This window comes from Anopheles gambiae, chromosome 3, assembly GCF_943734735.2.
Source record: "Anopheles gambiae chromosome 3, idAnoGambNW_F1_1, whole genome shotgun sequence".
In the NCBI taxonomy this organism is placed as follows: Eukaryota; Metazoa; Arthropoda; class Insecta; order Diptera; family Culicidae; genus Anopheles; species Anopheles gambiae.
Window position 1 is genome coordinate 52,362,770 of NC_064602.1, and position 27,469 is coordinate 52,390,238.

General features: G+C 42.1%; 2 long non-coding RNA genes across 2 annotated transcripts; both read left to right on the top strand.

Annotated features, from left to right (window-relative positions):
• Window positions 1-1,242: 1,242 nt before the first annotated feature.
• LOC133393810 (uncharacterized) lies at window positions 1,243-2,175 on the top strand. Its single transcript, XR_009766405.1, has 3 exons — window positions 1,243-1,800; window positions 1,867-1,965; window positions 2,047-2,175. It is a non-coding gene; the product is annotated as an uncharacterized LOC133393810 (long non-coding RNA).
• A 17,274-nt stretch (window positions 2,176-19,449) lies between these two features.
• On the top strand, window positions 19,450-22,589 carry LOC133393698 (uncharacterized). Its single transcript, XR_009766332.1, has 3 exons — window positions 19,450-20,410; window positions 20,483-20,619; window positions 20,800-22,589. It is a non-coding gene; the product is annotated as an uncharacterized LOC133393698 (long non-coding RNA).
• Window positions 22,590-27,469: the final 4,880 nt, after the last annotated feature.

Consider the following 27,469-nt stretch of genomic DNA (forward strand, 5'->3'; position numbering starts at 1 on the left):
GACTTTCTGAGAGAATGGAATCGATACAGCGTCGCTTATCCCGATACGCAACACGCTTGTTACCTTGGCCACCTGGCAGTCAGTTACCACCTTATGAATCGCGACTTCTGCTCCTCGGACTGCAACCGCTCCACATCCGACGCCGTACCGCACAACAACTATTTGTGGCTGGTTTACTGCAAAATAACATCGACTGTCCTTCCCTACTCCAGCAGTTAAACTTTTACGCGCCTGCTGTTCAGCTTCGCTCTCGTCCGTTACTTGCCCTGAACCGTAGTCGAACTGGATATGGATCTAGAGACCCCCTCAACTCCATGATTAGGGTGTTTAACGAAGTTCGTCATTTGTTTGATTTTGGAACGTCAGTGCAATCCTTTAAAAACTGCCTTAGAAGCGAATTATTAAGATGATCTTACTACTTATTTTAATCTAATATTAGACTTAAGAACATTCACACGGATCCATTGTTATCCATTGAACGAGTAATAAACAAATTAAACAAATTAAACAAATATATATATATATATATATATATATATATATATATATATATATATATATATATATATATATATATATATATATATATATATATATATATATATACATATATATATATATATATATATATATATATATATATATATATATATATATATATATATATATATATATATATATATATATATATGTACATATGTATATATATATATATTTGTTTATTTATTTATTTCTATATTTATATTCATATATGTATGTGTAATTATATATGTATTTATATATGTTTTTTAAGCAAACTTAGATGTTTCTATTAAACAAAACTTATCTTGAAGAATTGAAAAAGGAACAGAGTATATTGTCTGTTTTACTTAATTACATTCGTATTGGGATCACACAAAAAAATATCAAATAATTACACACGTGCATGAACATGCTTACTAGTTAGGTTATCGTTGTACATAAATGTAATAAAATACATTTTAATCATTATTAAGTTTATAATTATCTTTCTGATTATTTAAAAAAAAACACTGATGTTTGTTTTAATTTAAACCGCTTTGAAAATAGCAATACAGGCGGTCCCCGAGATACACGGTACCTCTTATATGCGGATTCGGAGATACGCGGTTTTCTAAATTTGACAATTCTTTGAGCAAATTGTACTGATTTGACACATCAATTTAAAATTGCCAAATAATTTCCGTTTTGATCGAATGTTAAAAACTATATCAAAAGGTTTAAAACAGTTATATTCAGTAAGAATCATATCAACTAATTCATAAAGTAACTATAACCTCCCCCTACTTGCAAAATTACACGAACATTACTAATATTTTAGCTGGAAATCACGAGATTCGACTTACGCGGAAATTCGAGATACGCGGTATTTTGCGGCCGTTTTCGGTCCCCATTAACCGTGTATCTCGGGGACCGCCTGTATATATGATACAATTAGAACTCGCTAATTGCATTTATATCATATGTCTACAAAAAATTAGATTTTGTTTATTAAAAAGACATTTTTTATGCAACACGACTAATGTCTGCGTATTTTTTCATGTTTATTATTTTATACAATGTGGATTAACTGACTTTTTCTCATATTTATATGAACAACTCGGATTTTTTGTATTCAATTGAAAAAGCAGTCTTGCAATTGGCGAGGTTTGAATGTATTTCACTTCGTTACATGACAGCTCGCATATTTGTCAAGTTAGAACCGTAAACAAACACGGGCAACCGCCCGTAAAGATTGTGAGCAGAATAATCGTGAAATTTTATGTGAAAACTCGGGAAAAGGTAAGTGTTCTGTGCATATTTCAGTAAATAAACTATCTTTTAATGCTTGAACACATTATTCCACAGGAAAAACATAATTTCATCCCGAAATTTGGCAACATTCGTCCGAGTATGGTTGAGCAGCTGTGTGTGTGTGTGTGTGTATGCAGACGGAATACGACGCCGGTAAGATGAAATGTTTTACTTTTTAAATCACAATGAATTGCAAAAATAATGCAGATTTAATGATATTGATCTTTGTTACAGTTTCTACATCAATCACTAAAGCCGGCTGTGATCGTGATCGGCACATTCTCAACTGGACCAACACACCGGTCGTTGTGTATCTTCAAGCAAACTAACGTTGCCATACACCACAAAATAGCATGGAAAGGAAAGTATTATAAAATAATGTCATATTTGAAAGCATTCTAATCTTTCCTTGTTATTTTTCCACTGCAAACAGGACATTGGATCACCGCATCGACAAGTGGTTTTTATGTGCATGTGTTGTTAAGAAGTGTGTTGTACGGTGTATTATGTGTTTTACGTTATTTGTATCGCTTTGCAAGTGGTACAATTAGTGCGTTTAATCGTTGTGCTACTGCTAACGAAAAAACGACCCGAGCATTAGAAACGGCAACAATACATGTGCCTGACGCAGAGACAACAACGCCGTCAGCATCCGTTGATACCATCCAAAGTGATGGTTGAAATCGTATATAAACGTGTAAAACCATATATTGCGGCATGTAAGTATTGAATAATAGTTAAATAAAATACATTTTATCGTTGTACTGGACAATGTGCATCGAAATTTTAAAAAAGTGTGTGTGTTTTTGTTTACATCCGAATACAGAACCCACAGCGTTATACTAAGGTTCGTGCACTCGCTAAGTAACGCTTGAGCTTTGAGCTTTCATTGAGCTTACATAGAATGTTACACGCTACCTGCTCACTAATGACTGCTATCGAGCAGTGTTATGAGCAGGTAGCGAGCAGTAACGCCTCCATACAAAAATCGCGAAACGTAACGCTCCAATGCTATTTGGGTCCACCGCAGCTTAGCTCCGAGATATCGACTCTTCGCTCTCTACATGATTGTATCAGCAGCTTCACTCTCACACTGAAGCCTTCGGATCTGCTGTTTGTTATTGGCGATTTCAATCAGTCTAGCATAAGCTGGTCCACAGCTGATCCTTCGTCCTCGCCAGCATACTCATCAATCACGCACTATGAACCAACTGCGCGCTCACTGGCCAACAACACCTTTGTGGATGGATTTAAATTTAACGGATTAGTGCAACTTAATCACATCAATAATTCGCACGGACGCATGCTTGACCTGCTCTACGCTAACAATGCTGCAGCTAAATTGTGTTCGCCTGTCTTTCCAAGTGTTGTTCCGCTTGTACCTCTTGACTCCTACCATCCGGCGTTTGACTTCAATATACGTATTAACTCGTCGACCCGACGCAATTTGACGGCTCGACAAAACTCGACGACAACCGCATTTTATCGTTATAACTTTGCTAAAGCTGACTATGTGAAACTGAACGACATGATATCAATGTTTAACAATAGCTTTCACTGTTCCAATTTTGTTTCACTTGACGAAGCAGTATGTTCATTCTCGTCCTTTATGCTGCAAGCCTTTGTTGTATGCGTCCCAGTTCAGCGTCCTAAACCTAACCCCCCCTGGGCGGACCGCACACTCAAACGACTCAAACGTGTAAAAAGAGCTGCTTATCGTCACTACCAAACGCGCCGCTGCCAAAGATCTCGCTCGATCTACTTTGACACGCACTCTTTATACTGCAGCTATAACAGGTTTCGATATGGCAGATATTTGAGTAAAATTCAACGTAACCTCTGCAGGTGGCCTGACTCGTTTTGGCGCTTCTACAACAGCAAAACAAAATCCACGCATACACCGAAATCCATTACGTACATAGGAGCAACAAGTGCCAACACTAATGAAATGTGCAATCTCTTCGCGGATCGCTTCGCAGATTGCTTTTCACCAGCCATGAATGATACCGATACCATTGATGCTGCTCTCGTCAACACTCCGGCTGGCGCAATTAACATGAGCACTCCTTTCATCGACAGTGAGATCGTTTTATCTGCCCTAGCACAACTAAAGCCTTCCTTCGCTCCTGGACCCGACGGAATTCCTTCTACCGTACTGAAACGCTGTCAAACGACAGTAGCACCTATCCTTGCAAAATTGTTCAATGCATCGCTAGCCAATGGCTACTTTCCCAAAACATGGAGGAAATCTTGGATGGTTCCTATTTACAAAAAGGGCGACAGGACAGATGCCATCAATTACCGGGGTATTACATCTTTGTGTACCATTTCCAAGGTGTTCGAACTAGTGATATACAAAAATCTGCTACATGCATGCCGCAGCTACCTAAGCCCGTATCAACATGGATTCGTGCCAAAAAAGTCGACTACCACGAACCTGGTTGAATTTGTAACCTATTGCACTAGTCAAATTGATGCCGGAGCTCAAGTCGATGCAATTTATACAGATCTGAAAGCAGCATTCGACTCTCTTCCGCACGCAATTCTTCTCGCTAAACTCGATAAGCTAGGATTTCCCTGCTCGCTCGTACAGTGGCTTAAGTCTTACCTAATTAATCGCACATACATCGTGAAAATTGATAAGCACATGTCCAAAGAAATAGTCAGCAGCTCGGGTGTGCCACAAGGAAGCAATATTGGCCCGCTTCTCTTCATATTGTTTATCAAAAATGTTACCCTCGCTTTACCTCCCGACAGTGTTAGTCTGTTTGCCGACGATGCAAAAATTTTTGCGCCTATTCACAACACAGGTGATTGTATATTGCTGCAAGACTGCATCGAAATTTTCTGTTCGTGGTGGAAGCGTAATGGACTGACTATCTGCATCGAGAAATGCTACTGTGTGTCTTTTAGTCAATGCAGGAGCCCAGTCACTGGTACCTACTTCATAGACGGCACTGCAATTAATCGACAAAATCATGCCAAAGACATGCCTGGGCGTTCTGCTTGACTCTAGTTTGAACTTTAAACAGCATATTGATGACGTTGTAGCCAGAGGAAATCAATTACTTGGCGTGGTTATCCGGACAACTAATGAGTTCCGCAACCCCATGTGAATCAAAGCTGTCTACAACTGTATCGTTCGTTCGGTTCTGGAATATTCGTGCGTAGTCTGGAGCCCAACTACCGCTTCTTCAATTGCTCGACTTGAGGCGATTCAACGTAAGCTCACGTGATATGCCCTACGCCTACTTCCCTGGCAGGATCGCAATAATCTTCCTCCGTATGCTGCGCGGTGCCGTCTTCTAGGCCTTGAACCTCTTATGGTTAGAAGACGCAATGCACAGTGTTCTTTCATCGCTGGATTGCTAAATGGCTCTATCGACTCATCGCCTTTGTTGCATCGAGTCAATATCCATGCACCATCCCGAACACTTAGGTCTAGAGAAACACTACGGCTCGCTCAACCCCGTTCCAGCGCTGGTCGGTCTGACCCTATGTTCCGCATGTCGGCTGTCTTCAACACTGTCTCGGATTGCTTCGACTTCGACATCTCAACTCAGTGCTTCAAGGAACGTCTCCGGCTTTTGCCATGGCCGCAGTGAATTGCGCTGCAAATCATGTTTTGATATGTTTTTTTTAATGAACTGTTACATCTTAATTAGGCCATAGGGCCCGTTGAAGATTAATAAATAATAATAATAATAATAATAATGAATCGCTGGAATGTCTGTCCAGCATTTCTAAGGCTGAACGGCTTTCGAACAAATTCGAATAATCCGAACGGTGTGGTGATTGCAGTTTTGTGAATATTCTCTTCTGCAACTGGAATCAGGTGGTAGGCTCTGATTAAATCCAACTTTGAAAAAAATGTGCACCCGTTGAGGTTCATGGTGAAGTCCTGTACATGGGGATTTGGATATCGATCTGGTGTGGTGATGGCATTGAGTCGCCGATAATCACCACACGGTCTCCAATCCTGATTCGATTTAGACACCATGAAAAGGGAAGAGTCCCTTTGGTCTCGATGTGGTGTTGGACCGAATGACGTACTGGCTCATTGAAATTCGGTGGCTCCAGTAGATTTGGAAACTCTTCTAACACCTTCGTGAATGCGCAAGGCTCATGTGAAAAATGTTTAGGTGTAGGCGTGTCAACCTGAGCAATTCTCCCTTGAGCAGTAATGTGAGTAGACGAATCTACTAACTTGCGTCGCTTCAAGTCTACTGCGATATCATTACTAAAAAGAAAATCTGCTCCCAATATAGGTCGATTGACTGCAGCCACCATAAATATAGGGTTAAAAACACGTCGTAATCCGAGGCTAACTTTTATCAGCATCGTACGATACGTTGCAATGGCACTGCCGTTGACTGCGGTGAGCATTGCCTCTGTTTTACGCGTTGCCTTCCCTATCATGGTGTGCGGAATTACAGACACATCAGCTCCTGTATCGAATGAAAATGTTAATTTGGACATTTCGTCCTCGATAAAAAGACGGGGCGAGAAGCTAATGTGAGCTCGCGGGACATCCGCTAGTTCACGCGAGTTCGTTAGTTTTTTTTTGTTATTTTTGCTGAAGGTGCATGGAGCAACACTTTTTTCGGCGTCTTTTCCAAACCGAAAATGGTACCAGCACATGCGTGACTGTGAGGTTGACCGAGCAGACTTGGAACGTTGCCTAGCACGACCACTTTGAGAGCGCGATGGGCTTCTTCCTCGCTTTTGAACAGTCAATTTTTTTATTGCCTCGCGAAGCTCGCGGATTTCCGCCCTTAATTCAGAGGTGGTATTTTGTGTATCAAAATAAGATTCACTCTTATTTTTTACCTCTGCTACCATTCCCACTTGAACACACTCCCACAGTATGTCTGCGATCCGCAGCTGTTCTTCTTGTTCCTTTGTGTCTACTGCTATTAGTGCCGTTTCTATTGCTTTGTGCAACCTCGATTTCCATAGTTTCTGAATGAGGGCCGAACCTACCATACTCGAATCTCCTGCTAACTGCACCATATGGCGGAACAAGTCCGAAGGGGTCCTGTCACCAATCTCCACGTGATAGAGCAATTTTGTTAATCTTGCCTCTTCACTTTGAGTAACTCTATTCAAAATATGATGTTTGAGTGAGGTGTAAGGGTTGTCCACATCGGGTTTTTTCAACACCGTTTTTTCTATATCTTCAAATCACCCAGCTGGCAAATCTTGTACAGAGTCCTTGGCGGGTAGCTCTTACTTGACACTTGTCAGCGCTCTCAGGTGTATTTGGTATCGTGCTGATTTTTGCTCCCTTTGAAAATCGAATCGCGAGTTTAAGGTAATCTAGTGTAGGGCGCAATCCTACACATTTTGGTCCTTCGAACCGGATGCCGGCCAGGTCGGTAAAGTAAGAGTGAACCAGTGAAATAAGCTGCGTTGTATTGGACAACGGCACACGGCGTGGCCAGCGACGGAAACTTCCACTGGACGCCAACTCATCCCAATAAGGTGCGTTGTATTAGACAACGGCACACGGCGTGGCCAGCGACGGAAACTTCCACTGGACGCCAACTCATCCCTTTGAGGTGCGTTGTATTGGACAACGGCACACGGCGTGGCCAGCGACGGAAACTTCCACTGGACGCCAACTCATCCCTTTGAGGTGCGTTGTATTGGACAACGGCACACGGCGTGGCCAGCGACGGAAACCTCTACTGGCGGCCATCTCATCCCTTTAAACTGCGTTGTATTGGACAACGGTATACGGCATGGCCCAGCGAGGAAGACATCCACTGGCGGCCATCTCATCCCTTTAAACTGCGTTGTATTGGACAACGGCATACGGCGTGGCCCAGCGAGGAAGACATCCACTGTCGGCCAATTCATCCCTGAGAGTGCGTTGTATTGGACAACGGCACAAACCTTGGCCCAACGAGGAAGACATCCACTGTCTTCCAATTCATCCCTGAGAGTGCGTTGTATTGGACAACGGCACAAACCTTGGCCCAACGAGGAAGACATCCACAAACGAGCAACTCCTATCGTCAATTTTGCGGTGTATTAGACATCGCCTTGTGTGTTCATCACGACATCAGTAGGAAAAGCATCTACAAGTGATCATGCCGACAACTAGATCCACATCGCAGCGTATAGAAGACCCTGCATCACAAGAAGAAGCACAAGCTGCACCACCAGCGGCACCACAAGCTGCACCACTAGCTGCACCAGCTGCACCACTAGCTGTACCAGCTGCACCACAAGCTGCATCACTAGCTTCACAACAATCTGCATCCCAAGCTGTCGTCGCTGAACAAATGTACCACTATGGGGACGATGGATCTTTGGCCACACAAAGAGAGCTTAAGACGTTAAGGCTTCTGCATTCCAGTATGCAACGCAAACTCATTCAGCTACTAGAAGAAGTCACAGCAAATCCAATAACGGCATCTACCCTGTTAGGATAGCTCGAACGAACTCGGCCTGCGATTGTAAACGCGTGAAGTAGCAGGTCGTTAGCGGAAGAGAGGAACAGGAAGCACGATTATCCGGGCGGATTTGATCGGTCTCTTGATCGGTGAACGCCATACAAATCGGACGTGTTTTTAAACCTAGCGCTAAAATAAAATAAAGTTAAAGGTTCTAAAAAAGTCCTAAAGTCGTTTACCGGGAGCCGCAACATTTTTAAAAACACTCCAACTACACGCGACATTACATACATACGCGTTATTAGTGAAGTGAAACCAACACCAAGCCAAGCATCACGATGAACACCGCACCACAGCACAGCATCTCGGCAACGGATGGCACGCGTGACGAATCCGGTAAGGTAGGACAAAGCTCCACTACCACAATCTCAGCGGTCACAGAAGTGCGCGAAGAACCGTGCGACGAAGCGAGTGGAAGTATGCAGCAAGGCAAGGTGCGTGCCACAGTGGCGAGAAGCACAACCTCGTCATCGAGTAAGGCAGAAACCATGAGGAAGCTTAACCTCTACAAGCAAAAGGAGATCGATCTGCGACGCCAGTTGATCGAACTCGAGTTAGAATCGGTAAAGTTGCAACAATCGAGGATCGAGCAGGACATGGAGGAGGAGATAGACGAAGAGGAAGAAGTCCATTCTATCACGGATGCGGCCTACACATCGACGCTGATCGATTACGCTGTACCGAGGATGGACCAACGAGAGCAGCCGAAGGACGTTGACCTAGCGAAACTGAGTAGCACTCGATACGCTACAATGCTGGGTAATGAGGATACGAGTGCCGATCGTCGCAGCAAAAACGACCACAACGCAGCTACGAGTGATGCACCGGTACCCGAGAAACCAGCGGAGCAGCAAGATGCAGTACAGGTGAGAAAAGTGACTAAACCTAACGCAGAACAATGGGCAGCGAGACACGCGGTCTCGGCGCTGCCTCCCTTTGCTGGGGAACCGGAAAAGTGGGTACGTTTTATAAGTAGCTACAAAAGGAGCACAGCGTTGTGCAGATTTTCTGAAGAAGAAAATATTGAAAGATTACATGCCAGTTTAAAAGGGCCAGCCTTAAATCTAGTTGAAGGTTTATTAATGCTACCTGGCACACTTGAGGAAGCGTTAGAGACGTTAAAAAAGCGATTTGGCCGACCGGCGGTCATGGTAGAAGCTTTATTAGACAAAATTAGGAAAACGCCAGCGGTGTTCTAGAACTCGGTGCAGCGGTTAGAAACGCGTGTGATTATCTTAGGGTTGCGGGTTTAGAAGAACACTTATGCAACCCAACACTGATTGAAGAAATAGTTAATCGCCTACCAGGGCATATGCAAATGGACTGGGCGATAGATTGTGAGGAATATGTGGAGGGAACAAAACGAAAAGTGACGTTACTCGAATTTAATCATTTCATGAAAAAAATAGTATATGCAGTGGGAAGGTTAACGCACTACAGTGGACACAACGAGCGTAAGCAGGAAAGCAAACAGAGAGATAGGAATTACTCGCACGTTCATAGAGAAGGCAACCATGAAGACCAAATGTGTTACGCGTGCAAGTTGAGAAATCACGAAATACGAGACTGTAGGAAATTTGTGAGGTACAGTACAAGTGAAAAGTGGAATGTTATACGAGCAGCTAAACTGTGCATTAGGTGTTTGCGATCGCACGGGCGAAGGCCATGCAACAATCCTGTAGTTTGTTTCGTTGAAAATTGCACAAGGCAACATTACCCATTACTCCATCAATCGTCGGAAAATCAGAATGTCGATCCGTGTAATCACAGTGCGCACATAGAAAAAAAGGAAAAATGTTTATTTCGTATAATGCTAGTCACATTGTATCGCGGGAATAACCAAATTGACACATACGCCTTTGTTGACGAAGGATCCTCCCTAACCATGATCGAAATGTCTTTAGCTAAAGAATTGGGTGTCCATGGGGAAAAGGATCCACTGCAGCTTGTGTGGACAGGACTAATTTCAAGAATCGAAGACTCGGAGCGAGTTAACCTAAAAATATCTGGGAAAAATCAATCTGAAATATTTTCACTAGCAAACGTTAGAACAGTTAGCAATTTAAATTTACCCAGCCAGTCATTGTCGACCAAAAATATCTATCGTTTTCCACATTTAAAAGGCCTTCCTATACAATGTTACACAAATCAAATTCCTAAATTGCTTATAGGTATCGACCACCTTAAGCTAATTGTTCCATTGAAGGTTCGTGAAGGAGCCAAACAAGAACCAATAGCGGCAAAAGCACGCTAAGGGTGGGGCGTATATGGCGGAAATTGCGATTTAAATCGAACACATTATCTAAATAATTTTCATTTTAAATATGACTTAATGATTGAAAATCAACTAAAATTTTATTTTTCTGGCGAAGATATAGGTACAAAACCCTTACCCAGACCGATTTCTCAGGAAGAAGAACGAAGTGCAAAACTATTAAAGGAAACTACAAAATGTATAGGAAACCGATACGAAACCGGTTTATTGTGGAAATGGGACGGAATCCAGTTGCCTGACAGTTACCAAATGGCGTTGAAAAGATTGCAGCAACTAGATAGAAAAGAAATTACTACGAAACAGTGATTTGAAGGAAAATGTTGAGAACCAAATCCAACAGTACGTAGCAAAAGGTTACGCCCATGCAGCCAACGAAGAGGAGCTGATAACTGTCGATCCTAAAACCTGGTATTTGCCAATTGGGTTAGTTATTAATCCCAAAAAGCCAGGTAAGGTGCGAATAATATGGGACGCATCAGCTACAGTGCAGGGAGTATCACTTAATAGCACACTTTTAAAAGGTCCAGAGGAATTAATAACCACAATACTTCCCTCTATTTACTTTAGATTCAGGCAGTTCCCGTATGCAGTTAGTGGCGATATACGCGAAATGTTCCATCAGGTGAGGATAAGGAAAGAAGATAGTAATGTCCAGCGCTTTTTGTGGAGAACCGATTCTTCGTCAAATCCCACGATTTACATTATGGATGTGGCAACTTTTGGATCTACTTGTTCGCCAGCATCTGCAAGATACGTGAAGGATTTAAACGCGGCAACGTTCAAGGATCAGTATCCAAGGGCTTATGATGCGATCATAAACGAACATTTTGTCGACGATTTTGTTGCAAGTTTTGAGTCTATCGGTGAAGCAAAAACGATCGCTAAGCAAGTCAAGGACATCCATTCTAATGCAGGATTTTGTATGAGGAACTGGATATCTAACCGACCGGAAATAGTGAAAGAGTTAGGAGAACTAGACAATACTAACGAAAAAACCATTGGTCTCCCAAATGAGGAGTACTCAGAACGTGTGCTTGGCATGTTATGGACGCCAACCAACGATTCTTTAGCTTACTCAACAGCATTTAGCGCTGAAGCAAAACATTTATTTGATACAATCAATAGACCCACTAAGAGACAGGTACTCAAATGTTTAATGAGTTTATTCGATCCTTTAGGTTTGATTAGTAACTTTACTATTCACGGCAAGATACTAATGCAAAATGCTTGGCGTAAAAGATTAGGATGGGATGAACCAATAGACGAAGACCTTTACGTAGAATGGAAGAGATGGATTGAAAACCTAAAATTACTATATACACTAAACATTTCACGATGTTATTTTGCGGGAGTTACTAGTAAAATTTATAATACCTTGCAAATGCATATTTTGGTAGATGCAAGCGAACAGGCTTATTGTACAGCAGTTTATTTTCGTATTGTTAGACCTAACGGAAGTATAGAATGTTCCTTAGTGTCGGCAAAGTCTAAGGTAGCACCATTGAAAACTATATCCATTCCTAGATTAGAATTATGTGGAGCTGTGCTTGGTACAAGGTTAGCTGCTTTCATACAAGCACAGCATAACATAAACATTTCCAAAAGATACTTCTGGTGTGATTCAAAAACCGTTTTAGGTTGGATCATAGGTGATCCCAAAAGGTACGAGTCATTTGTAGCTTGCCGCATAGGTGAGATTCTTAGCGCTACAAATGTAAGAGAATGGAATTATGTCCCATCAAAACTAAATGTAGCCGACGATGGTACCAAGTGGAGTAGACAGTCTGCATTAGATTATAACAATAGATGGTTCCAGGGACCAACGTTCCTATTTGAGACAGAAGACAAATGGCCTCAACAAGAAAACATACAAGAAATCACAGAGGGATTAAAAGCCAAGTACTGTTTGAACGTACATACATCACCGGAGACAGAACTTAATATCGAATTTGAAAATTTTGACGATTTTAAATGTCTGCTTCTGGCAACAGCACAAATGGTAAAATCGTCTAAGAACTCCTCAGGTGGAACTATTGAAGAGTCAATGGACTTTAGTAAGGAAGAACTTATTGAAGCAGAAAATTATATATAGAAATTAGTTCAACACGAAACTTTTCCAACCGAAATCGATAGCATAAGAAAACATAGAGGAATCGCAGGTAATCTGCGAGACTTAAGCCCATTTCTAGACGAGATAGGAGTTTTGAGATCAGAAGGTAGAATCGCCCTAGCTAAATGCATTCCATACGATATGAAATATCCAATTATATTACCAAGAAATCTTAGAGCTACTAAGCTTCTTATCAAACATTATCACGAAGATATGCACCATGCTAACGGAGAAACGGTAGTAAATGAAATTCGCCAAAAATACAGTATCCCACGATTAAGGGCGACATTACGCAGCATTACGAAAGATTGTCAATTTTGTAAAATCCGCAAGGCAACCCCATGTATACCACGGATGGCCCCATTACCACCTGCTCGTTTGGCAGTGGGATTTCGTCCTTTTACCCATGTAGGGCTCGATTATTTTGGTCCTATGACTGTGAAGGTCGGTAGAAGTGCAGTCAAACGTTGGGTAGCCTTATTCACATGCCTAACCATACGCGCAGTGCATTTGGAAGTTGCTCACAACTTGACAACCGAGAGTTGCATAGCATGTGTGCGACGATTTATATGTCGTCGTGGAGCACCTTCCGTGATATACAGCGACAACGGAACCAATTTTAAGGGTGCAAAGGCCATACTAGAACAGCAACTTGCTCCGATAAATAGGGAATTGAGCATTAGCTTCACAAACACCGATACACAGTGGAATTGCATACCCCCTGCTACACCGCACATGGGTGGCGCATGGGAGAGGATGGTGCGATCGGTAAAGGAAGCTATGCGTAGTATTGCTTGCGCAGAAATGAAAAATTTGAACGATGAAAGCTTGCTTACCCTAGTAGGAGAGGCTGAAAAAATAGTAAATTCTAGACCCCTTACCTATCTACCATTGGATTCAGAAGAAAGTGAAGCATTGACCCCAAACCATTTTTTACTTGGTAGTTCAAGTGGTTCTAAACCACTACTAGATCACGACTGTACCTACCCTGTCAGGATTAAAGGAAGCTGGGAGCTAATTCAAACACAAACAAATCAATTTTGGCGTCGATGGGTTATTGAATATTTGCCTGTAATAACACGCAGGACTAAATGGTTTAACGAAACAAAACCCATTGAATTAGTAAACATAGTACTTATCGTTGATGAGAAGAGAAGAAATAAATGGCTTCGCGGGAAAGTCATTGAAATTCGGAAGGGTTGGGATGGAAGAATTCGTCAAGCTGTGGTGGAAACGTCTGAAGGAAAATTTTTGCGAGCAGTGTCGAAACTTGCCAAACTTGATATAGAAACGAATAATTTTGGTACCCCGACCATTGATGGAGAAAATCGCGAATTGAAATAATTGTATTCAAATTGTAAGAAATACAGGAGTGGTGTATGCCTTCGTTCGACGCAAGGATTTGGTGGACAAAGGGCCTAGGTAGAATAGTCCACACTTATTTCACGGGAGGAGGAATGTTAGGATAGCTCGAACGAACTCGGCCTGCGATTGTAAACGCGTGAAGTAGCAGGTCGTTAGCGGAAGAGAGGAACAGGAAGCACGATTATCCGGGCGGATTTGATCGGTTTCTTGATCGGTGAACGCCATACAAATCGGACGTGTTTTTAAACCTAGCGCTAAAATAAAATAAAGTTAAAGGTTCTAAAAAAGTCCTAAAGTCGTTTACCGGGAGCCGCAACAACCCATAACGTCAAGTGGCAATATTTGAATGATTTAAAAGCCAAGCAGAATGCAATCTTTGAAAAGGTAATTGCCCTAGCTCCCGCTGACATGGAGCTCGACTTTGCTGAAGACGAAGCATACTCGAAGATTTGCATTCAATTGGACACATTGATTGCACGTGGGACACCGAGTGCCGCATCTGCTCCGGTGAATCCAGTAGTAATAGCACCGTCACACCATCTTAACATTCCCATGCCAACGTTCGATGGAACGTACTCCCAATGGCCTAAATTCAAATCAATGTTTTCGGACATTGTGCAGCAATCTGGTGCTTCTGATGCCATCAAGCTTCATCATCTGAACAAGGCGTTGATTGGCAATGCAAGTGGCATTCTAAACGCAAGCATCATCGCCGGAAACAATTTCGTCAGTGCTTGGCAGATACTAGAGGACCGTTACGAAAATCCTCGCGTAATTGTTGACGGTCATATTGTGGGCTTGCTTCAAATGAAACCCCTCGCCAGAGAATCTGCACGTGGACTGCGTGATTTAATGGAGACGTGTAAAACTCATTTAGACGGACTGTCTTACATGAAAAAGGAGATCGACGGTACCAGCGATTTAATCATCACCCACATCTTGGCGTCATGTTTCGATCCAGAAACAAGGAAGCTGTGGGAACGGACAATGACCAGAGGGCAGTTTCCTGAATTGAAGACTACGCTCGAATTTTTGTGCAGGCAATGCGATGTGCTAGACCAGTGTGCTCCAGACAAAGGCGAGAAAGGCAAGGTGGCAGGTGCTAGAGCTTACACATCATCGGTACAAGTCTGTAAGCTTTGTCGTGGCGAACAACACACCATTGCACAGTGTCCAGATTTCCTGGCACTCTCCGTACGTGAGAAACAAGCGAAGGCACAAACTCTTCATCTATGTTACAATTGCCTTGGTTCCGGACATTCATCATTGAGGTGTGAATCCAAGAGGAAATGTCGCCATTGCAACAGACGTCATCACACGCTTCTTCACATTGAGCTAAGCAACGATACGACAGAGACGGAAAATGTGCCATCTACCTCCACGCAGTCATCCCAAGCTGGTTCAACTACATCACAACCGACCGGAAGTCAGTTTTCACCTCAGGTTGCCTTGAGTGTGAATGGAGAGGCTACCTCCACTGTCCTGTTATCTACAGTGATCATCAACATCAAGGACGATCAAGGAATTGAGCATCATGCGCGAGCATTACTGGATAGCGGCTCGCAATCCAACTTCGTGTCTGGTAGACTGGCCCAACTACTGCGGTTGCCAAGGAAACTTGTCAACATTCCCCTATCGGGCATCGGTGGCAGCTCAAACATCAACGTCCGACATGCTGTACGAGCCACAATTCGATCCCTCTGCTCCAACGATACGTTCTTCGTCGATTTGCTGGTTTTGCCCAAACCTACTGCAAATTTACCAACCCGACCGGTAAACATCAGCAACTGGCACATCCCGGCTGAATACATCTTGGCAGATCCGACGTTTAATCAGCCTGGAAGTGTGGACGTCATTCTTGGTGCCGAGATGTTTTACGAATTCTTGAAGGAGCGTCGTGTATCTTTTGGTCAGCATCGTCCGATACTTCAAGAATCGAAATTCGGCTGGATAGTGAGTGGAAATGCACCCGTTGAAACATTTGCCGATCCAACAGTGTGCATGACGGCAATTTAATACACGACTGATGAACCGAATTTGAGGTTGGAGGAACGTGAAACTACTACGAGTGAAGACATCGAGTCCCGATCCAATCCGTTGCAGTGGTTCCCAACTATTGAGCATCGTGTGCAGCTGAAACCAGAAACTCGACAGGTGAGCATCGAGTGTAACAACGAGTGTCAACATCTGAGGCCTATCAGCAAGGTGGCAGCAGTAAACCTGACGAAGGCGGATCTGGATCGAGTCTTCGGATCATCTACCGTGCCGACAACCTTGATGGCGACAAATGTGTGTCGTCTCAAACCTCGTTTCGTAGCTGCTATCATCGGTGAACCTCCGGATGCTGATGTACTGAAGGGTGTTTCAGAAAACAACCCAGCAGGATTTCCAAGAAACCGTCTCAACCCTTGGCGGCAAATGCAGCAACGAAAGATTTGGTATCGTTCTAACAGTGAGTTTGGCAAAGTATATCGTAATCGTAAAATGGGACATACAAAATCGACAGGGAATTTGAATTAGGCAAGAAATAATTTATCTTGTAAGTGTCCATTGGCAAGAGATTTCAATTTGTATCCCACGAGAGTATCTTCAATAGGATGTTCATTCAAGAGTAGCTACAGTGAGTAACAGTTAGGGCACAACAATAACAAGACCAATAGATCATACGTGTTTCCTAAACCAGGTTAAATTGGTTCCAATTTAAGGTGGCAGAATGTTTAGGATTTAAATGCGCCAAATGTAGGCAATTTGTTGTATGCGCGAAGTAAGCCGTAAAACCAAGAGCAGCGCCATCTCGAGGCAATAACACAACTATTCCACACTTCACAGTAGCGCCATCTACATAGTTAATTATGCAAACTATGGGGTCAAAGGGTGGTGTATTGGCTAATCATAAGGAAACATTTGTATGTTCACGGAAAGAGGGGAAATTAAGCCAGCGTACAAACTCCAAAAGGTAAACATCGCTAACGGAACACAGCACTTTGTAATAACTACCCCAAGAAATACATGCAGAATTCAGTTAACAGCACAGATTGTGGAGTCAGAATTTATTGTTCTATATCTTCAAATCACCCAGCTGGCAAATCTTGTACAGAGTCCTTGGCGGGTAGCTCTTACTTGACACTTATCAGCGCTCTCAAGTGTATTTGGTATCGTGCTGATTTTTGCTCCCTTTGAAACTCGAATCGTGAGTTTAAGGTAATCTAGTGTAGGGCGCAATCCTACACAATAATAATGATTGAAAAGAATGATAATGATAAAAAAGAAAATGCTTAGCTGTATTCGATCCGGAATACTTCCGGGTTGGCCATGTCCGATGATTGTTCGCGATGGCCGCACCGCGTGGCACGTCTCGTCCGACGTGGAACCGCGATGGCCGAACCGCCGTGTTGCGTCTCGTCCGACGTTGAATCGCGATGGCCCCACTGCGTGGCACGTCTCGTCCGACGTGGAACCGCGATGGCCGAACCGCGATGGCCGAACCGCGATGGCCGAACCGCGATGGCCGAATCGCCGTGTTGCGTCTCGTCCGACGTTGAATGGCGATGGCCGCACCGCGTGGCACGTCTCGTCCGACGTGGAACCGCGATGGCCACACCGCGTGGCACGTCTCATCGGACGTGGAACCGCGGTGGCCGAACCGCCGTGTTGCGTCTCGTCCGACGGTTGTTCCGCGTGGAATTGCGATGGTTACGTCTCATCCGACGGCTGTTTACAGTGGCCGCTCTGCGTGGCACGTCTCGACCGACGTGGAACCGTGAAGGCCACACCGTGTGGTTGCGTTTCACCAGACGCTTGTTCACAGTGACTACGCGGCGTGGTACGTACGTCGGACGTGGATTCGGAATTGGCGCTCCGAGTTGTTGCGTCTCACACGACGTATATACAGCTTGCTTCATTTAGAATTGGAACAAACTTTTGCTCATATTGTGGCGCTCCTGGTGGACGGATTTGGAAGTTCTTAGTGTCAACGTGTCGGGCATTTTGTCAGCTTGACGTATGTATTTTTGACATTCCGCAAATCGACTGTAATTAGTAAACAATCAACATGGAAGCCGAAAGAAGGGAAAAAATTGTGCACAGTTATTTGGAAAATCCTTTGTGGTCTGCATCTAGGCTAGCTAAAAAGCTGAAATTTACCAGAAATACCGTATGGCGCGTTATCAAACGGTATAAGAAAACATTGACGACGATTCGGAAACCTCAAGCCAATCGTCGGAGTGGAAGACCAGAATCTACGTAGTAAGATTTTGAAGACGATAAAGGGGAATCCTAATCTGTCGGACCGCGATTTGGCCAGAAAATTCGGTGCTGCCCATAGTACCGTCAGAAGAACTCGATTCCGGGAAGGAATCAAGTCGTATCGAGCTAGCAAACAGCCAAATCGCACCATAAAACAGAATAGTTTTATCAAAACTCGTGCTCGGAAGCTATACGATCAGGTGCTGACCAAGTTCGACGGGTGTCTTCTGATGGATGATGAAACCTATGTTAAGGCTGACTTCGGGCAAATCCCAGGTAAAAAATTTTACTTGGCAACGGGTCGGGGGGATGTTCCCGCCAAATTTAAATTTGTTTTTGCCGACAAATTTGCAAGAAAATTTATGATTTGGCAGGGCATTTGTAGCTGTGGCAAAAAAACGAAAGTTTTCGCTACAAACAAGACAATCGGGGCGAGTACCGGCTTCGAACGACGAAATCCGTTCGACGCTCATGAGAGAATGAGAATCATGAGATACAACTGTCAAGCATTTAAAGACGTTTATATCTACGATTTAAGGATAGTTATGTTTTGAATTTTGAATTTTTTTGCCGTTGGTATTGGATTTCATTCGATACATCATTATTGAACTTACTTACGCTTTACTCACTTTCTTGAAAAAAAACAAAAAAATATCTCTATGCATATATATATATATATATATATATATATATATATATATATATATATATATATATATATATATATATATATATATATATATATATATATATATATATATATATATAGAACTATATTATTATAGATATTTGTATGTATAGTTATATTCCGATAAATTTTATGTTTTTTATGTACATTTTCAAAACTGATGAAAATTTATTTCATTGGAAATTGATCACAAAACATTTTTAAAATGTTACATACCTCTAAGTTCAATTCACTTCAATCATTTAAAGCAAAATTTAAAGCAAAACGTTACATTGAAAACAACATTCGTTCCAAATCCGCAGCGCAAAACCTCGCGGATTTCTCCCCATACAAACGGGAACGTTCGACCCCGGCAGGTAGAACTCATTCTTTCGCGCGCTTCTTACAGTCTCTCAATGGTACGTTATTTTAAAACTGAGCGCCAAGTGAGCGCCTTCTGACAACCGCGGCGAACGGATCTCGTCGTTCGAAGCCCATAGTCGCCCCGAATAGCTGGTATTATTGAATCCGTTCGTAGCGGCGGCGTACGTCCCGACACTTATTTTCCTAACGTACTAGATGGTTGCTACAGTTATTCACCGTGGCGTTGTAGGAGCGGGCTCAAGAAATGCGTTGCCATCTCTAGAATTTCATGTGAGCGCCGTACGTTCCCGCTACGAACGGATTCAATAATACCAGCCAATGACGTCGGAACAATATCAAAAAGAGTGTCTCCAAAAACGAATTTTGCCATTCATTCGATCCCACGACCATCCCGTAATGTTTTGGCCCGATTTGGCAAGTTGTCATTACAGTATAGTCGTTCGAGAATGGTATGCAGAGAAAGGGGTCTTGTTTGTTCCGAAAAACCTTAACCCACCCAACTGCCCCCAGTTCCGCCCTATTGAGAAATACTGGGCAATCATGAAGAGGAGACTCAAGGCAAAGGGAAAGGTTGTCAAAGACATCAATCAGATCAATGTTATTAGACTCTACACAGGTTACGAAAAAAGCCCGTTTTGGCCGATTTCCAATAAAAAAATGAATGAAAATTTTGACAGACAAATTGGAATGGTTTGTTTACAACTGGACTGGTTTGTTTACAATTTGTCTGGATTGCAATCGTGCAATGGTATGGTGTTTGGTGTTGAATCTTGCAAATTATAATTTATTTAATTATTTTGTAACTTTATAATTATTAATATTGCGATGAATTAACAGCTGTGACAAGAGAGAAATCGAGTAAGTGAGAATCTAGTAAAATATGCTTTTGTTGTGGTGAAAAGATCCAACATGTAGGAGTTTAACATTGTGTCAGGTAAAACGATTATATCAAGCAAGCAGAAGATTGCTGTGAAATCATTCGCTTCTCAGCATTATCAGCATTACGGACAAGGAGATAAATAAGCGAGTGAAGTACCCAGCTAGAAAGCATATGTTGGAGGGAAATGTATGCAGTTGCTGGAACTTGTGCGGTAATTTGATTCATATTTTAATGAAATGAATATAAAAATAATTTTCATTTTTTACAAACTATCTTCTCATAGATTTCTCAAGAGGATGTGCAGTGCAGACACAGTTTAATCTTACGAGTTTCCTTTCCGTCCAACAACAGTTCAGTAGCTATGAAGAGGGAGGGGAGCAAAGTGCCGTTTCTTCCCAAAGCAATCACTGTTCATTATAGGTGAGGAATCATACCATGCCTGGCTGTTAGACAGTATCCGTTGGGATGAGGTTTATCTCCCTTCAGACTCCACCTGACTGCAACATAATGTCCTGATGACCGAGATGGCATGTTGCTACGGCTAGATGAGTATATTTGCACTAATGAACGAATGAGCCGTTGAATGTTACTCCATTCTAGGGAACGAATTCTTTTACCGCCCGGATGTAACTGCAGCATCAGCAGAGGGAGAAGCTGCTCATATATACCGTCATATAGAGATAAACCGTTAGCTGGTCAACACATGTATTGGCGTATCCCTGTGGATCCAACAGTGCCGCGTGATGGGTCCAGCACACACATAACCAACTCCATAGCCCATAGCATAGCCCGACTCCAGTGTGTGATCTGGTTGCATAATCAGTTCTGACGCGCAGACTGGATGCACGTGATCATACGTCATCTACTATCTCAGCTCATTAATGAACAATGAAAGACAGTCAATCTCATATCGAAGCAAACCACTAATAATCAAAACTTGAGAAGCATATCGACGATCGTGGGGATCATTAAACCAAACATACGACACCGAATTTCATACGGGAGAAGAGTAGCACCCGATTGCCCCAAGAGCCGCCTAACGGTTAAACGCTTTCAACCCTGTCAGTTCATACCAGACTAACTGGGTGCCAAACAATGCTCGCGTATTCTAAAGCAGGTTAGACTAAGCTACAGTAAATGGTTTTGAGGCAATAGGGTAACGCAAATCATGCATCATCAATGATTCCGACCCACAAGTGGAGCGGGTGTGCTAGATCGGAGTCGGAAACAAATCCGACCCTACCTCGGGGACCTACTACCGTAAGGACTTCAAGTTCACTCGAATGATAAGTAGTTGTAAGAAAGCATAAACGACTCCGATCCACTGGTGCAGCGAGTTTGGGTCAGGTCAAAGTAGGTTTAATACCCGACCCGTACTCGCTGCACCAATGGGCCGGAATCGCTTATGCTTTAGGATTCGTATCTACCGAAATCGTGGCACATACTACATCTATTTGTACGTTTCGGGTTGACCCGCACGGCTACGGGATGCTTCGGATTGCTCCGACCCGGTGAGTTCCAGTTGCCCCGACTTTCACTAGTGTGTGTATGGAAGAACGTGCGTGAGTTGTCGAATCGCTGACCAAGGAGTAGGAGAAGGTAAAAGTGAGTTAATGTTTAACAAGCCCGTTGTAACAAAAATAATTAGGAAAAAAACTTCAAATATATTTGTGTTTTTTGGTAGCATTTATCAAATACGATTTTCCTCTATAACATTGACAATATGTTATTTTCATAACTTTCGTCACAACAATTTACGCAATCACAAAATATTATATAAATAAACACTATGTACAAAACATTTTGATACTCATACTGTACGGGCCGTACACCAGCAGCACCGTGCACCCCTACCGAGAGCACCTACTTGATCAACCTTTTTACACACTCTCTTTTCTGCCGTGCAATGCACTCGCCTCACACAAATGTGGGAATTTGTAAGCTATGATCCCCCTACCTATGTATGTCACCTATGTACCCACCACAAATGCTTCAAACATCATATTCGCTCTGTATTGTACTTGACTCGAGCACAAATGAAATGGACCCCCGCCGTTGTTTAACACTGCCGGGACGACAATTATCTCTCGTCTTTTCGCTCTAGCACTTAAATTAAGCTGCACCCGAGTTGGCATGAATTCTCTACCACTGGAACAAGACAACAGCACGAACATTCTTTTGCTATGATACGGAACTGAAACGGGAGCAGCATAGACGATCACCCTGAACTCGATGATTGTGGCGAATCGGCATGGAGCCTCGCCGCTTCCCACACATCGCAGTAGGGTCGCGTTCAGGACTGCATAATTTCTAACCCTTTTTATCAATGCTGCTGCTAGATGGCATAAATCCTCGTCCCCAGAAGCTGTAACTGCAATTTCAAACCTGGAGAACAAACGGAACTGGGTAAACAATGCGATGATATCCTTGGCAAATCAGCAGAACTTACTCAGCATTGAACAGGTCAACAAGGAAGTCGTATTCTATTAACGATGGAACGTGATAGGATGAAGAAAACTTGAAGCGTTAGTTTCAGCTTCTGCAATCTTATTTATGTTGTTTATTCCAAGCATCAGCTGACCGGCGTCGATTTTAACAGACAAATTGTAAACAAGGTTTACAAAATGGTGACCCTCTCAATCGCTCTGTCGTAACCTGTATAGAGTTTAATAACCTTGAATCAGATGACGACCTGGTGCAATAAAATAGCTAAAACGATGGACGAAGAAGATGTGCGCCGCCTAATGAGCCGTGTTACAGGAAAAATTCGAGAATTCCTTCGAAACCGTGAAGAATAATTTTATCCGTATTTTTCTTTAAAAGTATGAAGAAAACGCTACATTTGCATAAAAAAAGATCTTAATTTCAATAATAAATAACTGACATACAGGCAATTGTCTATGTTCCAATTCTATCTGAAGCAAGCTTTATGTGATGATAGCACCCAAGTAACGTTTTAAGTTTTATCATAGTTCTAACAATGTTGTTATTATCATGACATTAAGTATTCATTGAATAGGTGTTCTTCTTGTATGTCCTCATAAAACCATAATAAAGCTCTTTTAAGCCTGAAAGGGCCCATCTACAGAACTCTATTAAAACTATTCGTTGCAACCTTCTCTAGACTTTAAGATCTTGTATCTTGGAAATTTAATTCAATCTTCAAGTACATGTTACGACTGAGATAATCATATTTTAACAAGATTCCATGATCTTCAGAAAGTCTTTAAAACACATAAAAAATGAAATCATGAGATAAAAATCATAATCCGTACCACTGTGAAATTGTTATTCTTGAAAGATTTCAGTGGCAATAAAAATACAACCATAACATTAGCCGGCATAGCGAATAAATGAACACGTTTTAACAGTCGTTTAAAGTTCATTTTGGTTTAACCTAGTTCATTTGTTGTTCATTCCTGTTAAAATAAACGATCGTCAAAACAGTTAACGACTGCTTGATATCGCATACAGGCAAACACGGGGAAAAAAATCGAGCAGTATAATTAAACGACTGTTAATTTGCATCGCATACAGTCAGTGCATCTCTTCACAGTCGTTTGTTTAACGGCGGCATATGACCAGTAGTTAAAATTAACAAATGAACTCAATGCGATCGCGATGCCAAATTCTAGAAATTTGAAACGACTCTGGTTAAATTTTAACGACTGTTAATTTTAAACCAATTCTTTCGCGAGGCCAGCTATTATCTGCCTGTGAATCGTGATAGTCAACAAATGAAATAGTCATATTTTTATGTATATATAACATTGCCGAAGGGCAAATTTAAATGCCAAGAAAGTTTTACTGATGAAATATGACATTGTACCTCGAATTTTGACAAAGCGCTGACATAATAATACACTTAATAAATAAAGAAATAACAATAAAAAAAATATTTAAAAAGAACTGTCGAGTGTTCTACTATTTTAAAATAATAAAAAAAATATTTGACCCTTATCCCTTATTGTAGCATAGTATAAAGTAATATCAAGTTGAAAAAGGTCATGTATTGTTAAAAATTTAAATTATAAGCATGAAGTCAAATATTTGCATACACAGAAATTCAATTTGGCATACACATTTAGATAGCAATAAATGTTAATTTCATTAATCAAAATGGTTTCCATTGCATTAAGACACTTATATCTTGATTTACGACTCTTTCAAACAAATTTTGATTTAACATGTATGGCAACAAACAATATTTAGACTTAAAATTCTTAGTTTACCTATTCATGTGCTCTGTTAACCGTAGAGTTGGCAACCAGATTTACACACGTAAGTTGACAACCGGCATACCCGGGTATTCCACACGTTTTGATGCAAAAAATTAACGATTTTCATAGGTAAACAATGCTTTCTATAGTTTAATGCTGTAAGCAAGTAGTGCCGACCATATATTCTCTTCTATTTCATTTATTCATTAAGTTTTTTCATTTTATTATAAAAATAACGGTCAAATTGAAATTGGAGGAATCGCTTGAATTTGACTCGAAAATACCCAAGTGACATTTGCTCGATAATGCTTTTCCATATCTGCTCGATTAGTACTCGATACGCCTGAAATTGTGGATTTGTGTGTGATCAAGTGTGTTGAAAGCTCTAAGATTTGGCGTGTTCGTAAATTAGACTTTCTTCTATCGATGAACTATGCCGTCGAGCTCATTTTAGATTCGTAGCTTTGTTTTTTCATGAAAAATGAAATCGAATTTTGTGTGACGTTATTTTATAAAAAATCGATATTATTTAAGTGTAAAATGGCAACATGACCCACTATAACGATAGGAAACATCATTTCCGATCGAATTTGGAAGAAAGCAACGAAAAAGTTGTATCACAGTTGATTTTACAGGACTTTTTCTAAATTCCCTCTAAACTGGTGCAGTTTAAGGGAAGTTTAAGGCTCCAGTTTAAGGGAATTTGCTCGAATTCCCGGTTATTCGTGCTCGAAAATGTCAATTGGGTAGGCACAATACGAAAAGAAGAAGAAGAGAAACGTCATTCTCCATACAAAATGTATGGAATACCCGGGTATGCTGGTTACCAACTTACGTGGTAAAGTAAAAAAAATCAAAATAAAATACTTACAGGCTGTTTAAAATTACAACTTATCCACCAAAAAATCATAAATTAAAAGTTGATGGGCTACAGAAAAATTCAGGCCAATAAAAGCAGTGAATCAAAAGTTATTTCAGTTTAAAGTTGAAAAAATACCCGGGTATCCGGTTGCCAACTTAAAGGTTAAGCATAACCCGTCCGGCAAAATGAGTGTATTTTTTGAGTGATTTGAATACCGTCCCCCGTTAGCAGTTACTCTTGGAGGGATGAGTTACACCCTCGCGCGAGCCCTCCTCCTCCCCACCCGGAACGCACGGTGCGCTCTACAGTTCTCAATGTGTTGTGTTCTTTCCAATCATGCTACCAACACATCCAAAGATATTTGTTTCTTTCGTTTCTCGTTTTCTTTCATGCATTGCCACGATCGCAAATACGCACTTATTCTAACAAGAAACACAAATACGGTCATTTTTTATTTCATTAAAAACTTTATTGAAACATAAATTACACTTTCACAACACATTTAGAATCCTTCATACTCACGTATGGCGTCATACTGTAAAGTACCGGGTCGAGGCAGGCTGCGGGAAACTTGTCGGCAATCTGCGTTGCCTCTGTTCAGCAAATTCTTACCTATCGATGCACGCACTGCATGTGCGTCTGTACACACTGTTAACGTAACACTTTATCAAAACACACCGGCGTACGAGGCTTATAACGAAATGCGCATCAACGCACAAACACTGCGCGCGGGACTTATAACGAAACGCGCACAACCATCTCCGACAAAGCGTCGCGCTGTACTGGTGGTTTTGTACGCGTAGAAGGGGGGACAAACAGAACGATGGTTCGATGCTGTAGTGTAAGCGAGACAACATGATGTGACGAGCAGCTCCAAGTTGAGCTCGCTGAAAGATGACACACACACACATTCACAGACGGCTCGTCAAAGCACGGTATTTGTATTGGTGTTAGTGAAGCGCGCGTGTAAAACAGAATGCGAACTCTCATCGCAGCGCGCTTCTCCGTGCTTCCTCAAGCTTCCTCATACCCCTCGGCCTGAATCACTCAAAATTTGGGGTCTCATTGTTAGCGTGGAAATGGCTGTACAGCACTGTACGCGATGACATGTGAAACATGCTAACCTGTATGGCAGCAATGGCGCAAGCTATTGTGTCTCCGGAAGCTTTATCGTGTCAAGTGTCAAACTTATAAACAAAAGCGTCTGTCGTTGTAGTGCTCCCGAAAGAATTGGAAATTCAGTGTTGCAATTAAACAAAACTGTCCTGTAAGTTGAATAGTTAACCGGTAAGGACAGTCTTTAATTCAGTCTTTAAGCATCAAAAGCAGCTTCCATTGAAAGAGCAGAGTCAATGTTCTACATCACACATCGTCTATGTCGATCCAGCTTCAACAGGGGAGAACCTAGAATCAACACAGCACGCTACCATAATCAATAACCAAATGCATATAATGGAAACCTAGGACAAAATAATTCAGGCTCAAGCGAAGCTGCTCACATATTCCGAGTGCGTTTTACGAAGTATCAAAGAAACCCCAATTGGTGCATGGTCACTGCCAAATAAAAAAATATGACAACCTTTTGTCAAGTAAACCCATAAGCGACTTCAGGGCATTTTTTATTATGTAGAAACCCACGGACCAGCTTTGAAGATCGTTGTACAGTTGTCCATCATCATTAATAGAGTTTTGAATGGGAGTTAGGGCGGTGGCAACGCTCATCGGATGCGATTTCATCGGACGAGATTTGTATGAGATTTGACAGATAACGTCGGACGACGAAATCGCACGTCCGACGTTATCTGTCAAATCCCATATAAATCTCGTCCGATAAAATCGCATCCGATGAGCGTTGCCACGGGCCTTACACTTGGGCCATAAATTTCATCATTTACAGCTGGCCCGCTGCGCAAATTCGAGCAGTTTCCTGCGCAGGAAATCCCGCTGTGCAAAGCGACGGAAGAAATCATGCCGTTCGGAGAATTTTATCATGCCATCTTTTTCCCTCCAACTGCAAATTTGTCAAGCACCTCGTCGAGCAACCCGTCCCTGGCTCCGCCTCATACCCCTCGCATGAGCGCGCTGCCGAAGGTTTAGATGTGTTGGTGCGTCAGATGGCCAATCGCTGTCAGTCGTCGTTCGTGCTTTTTCCCTCCATAGCTCCATCTCTTTCTCGCGTGTGGTCAAT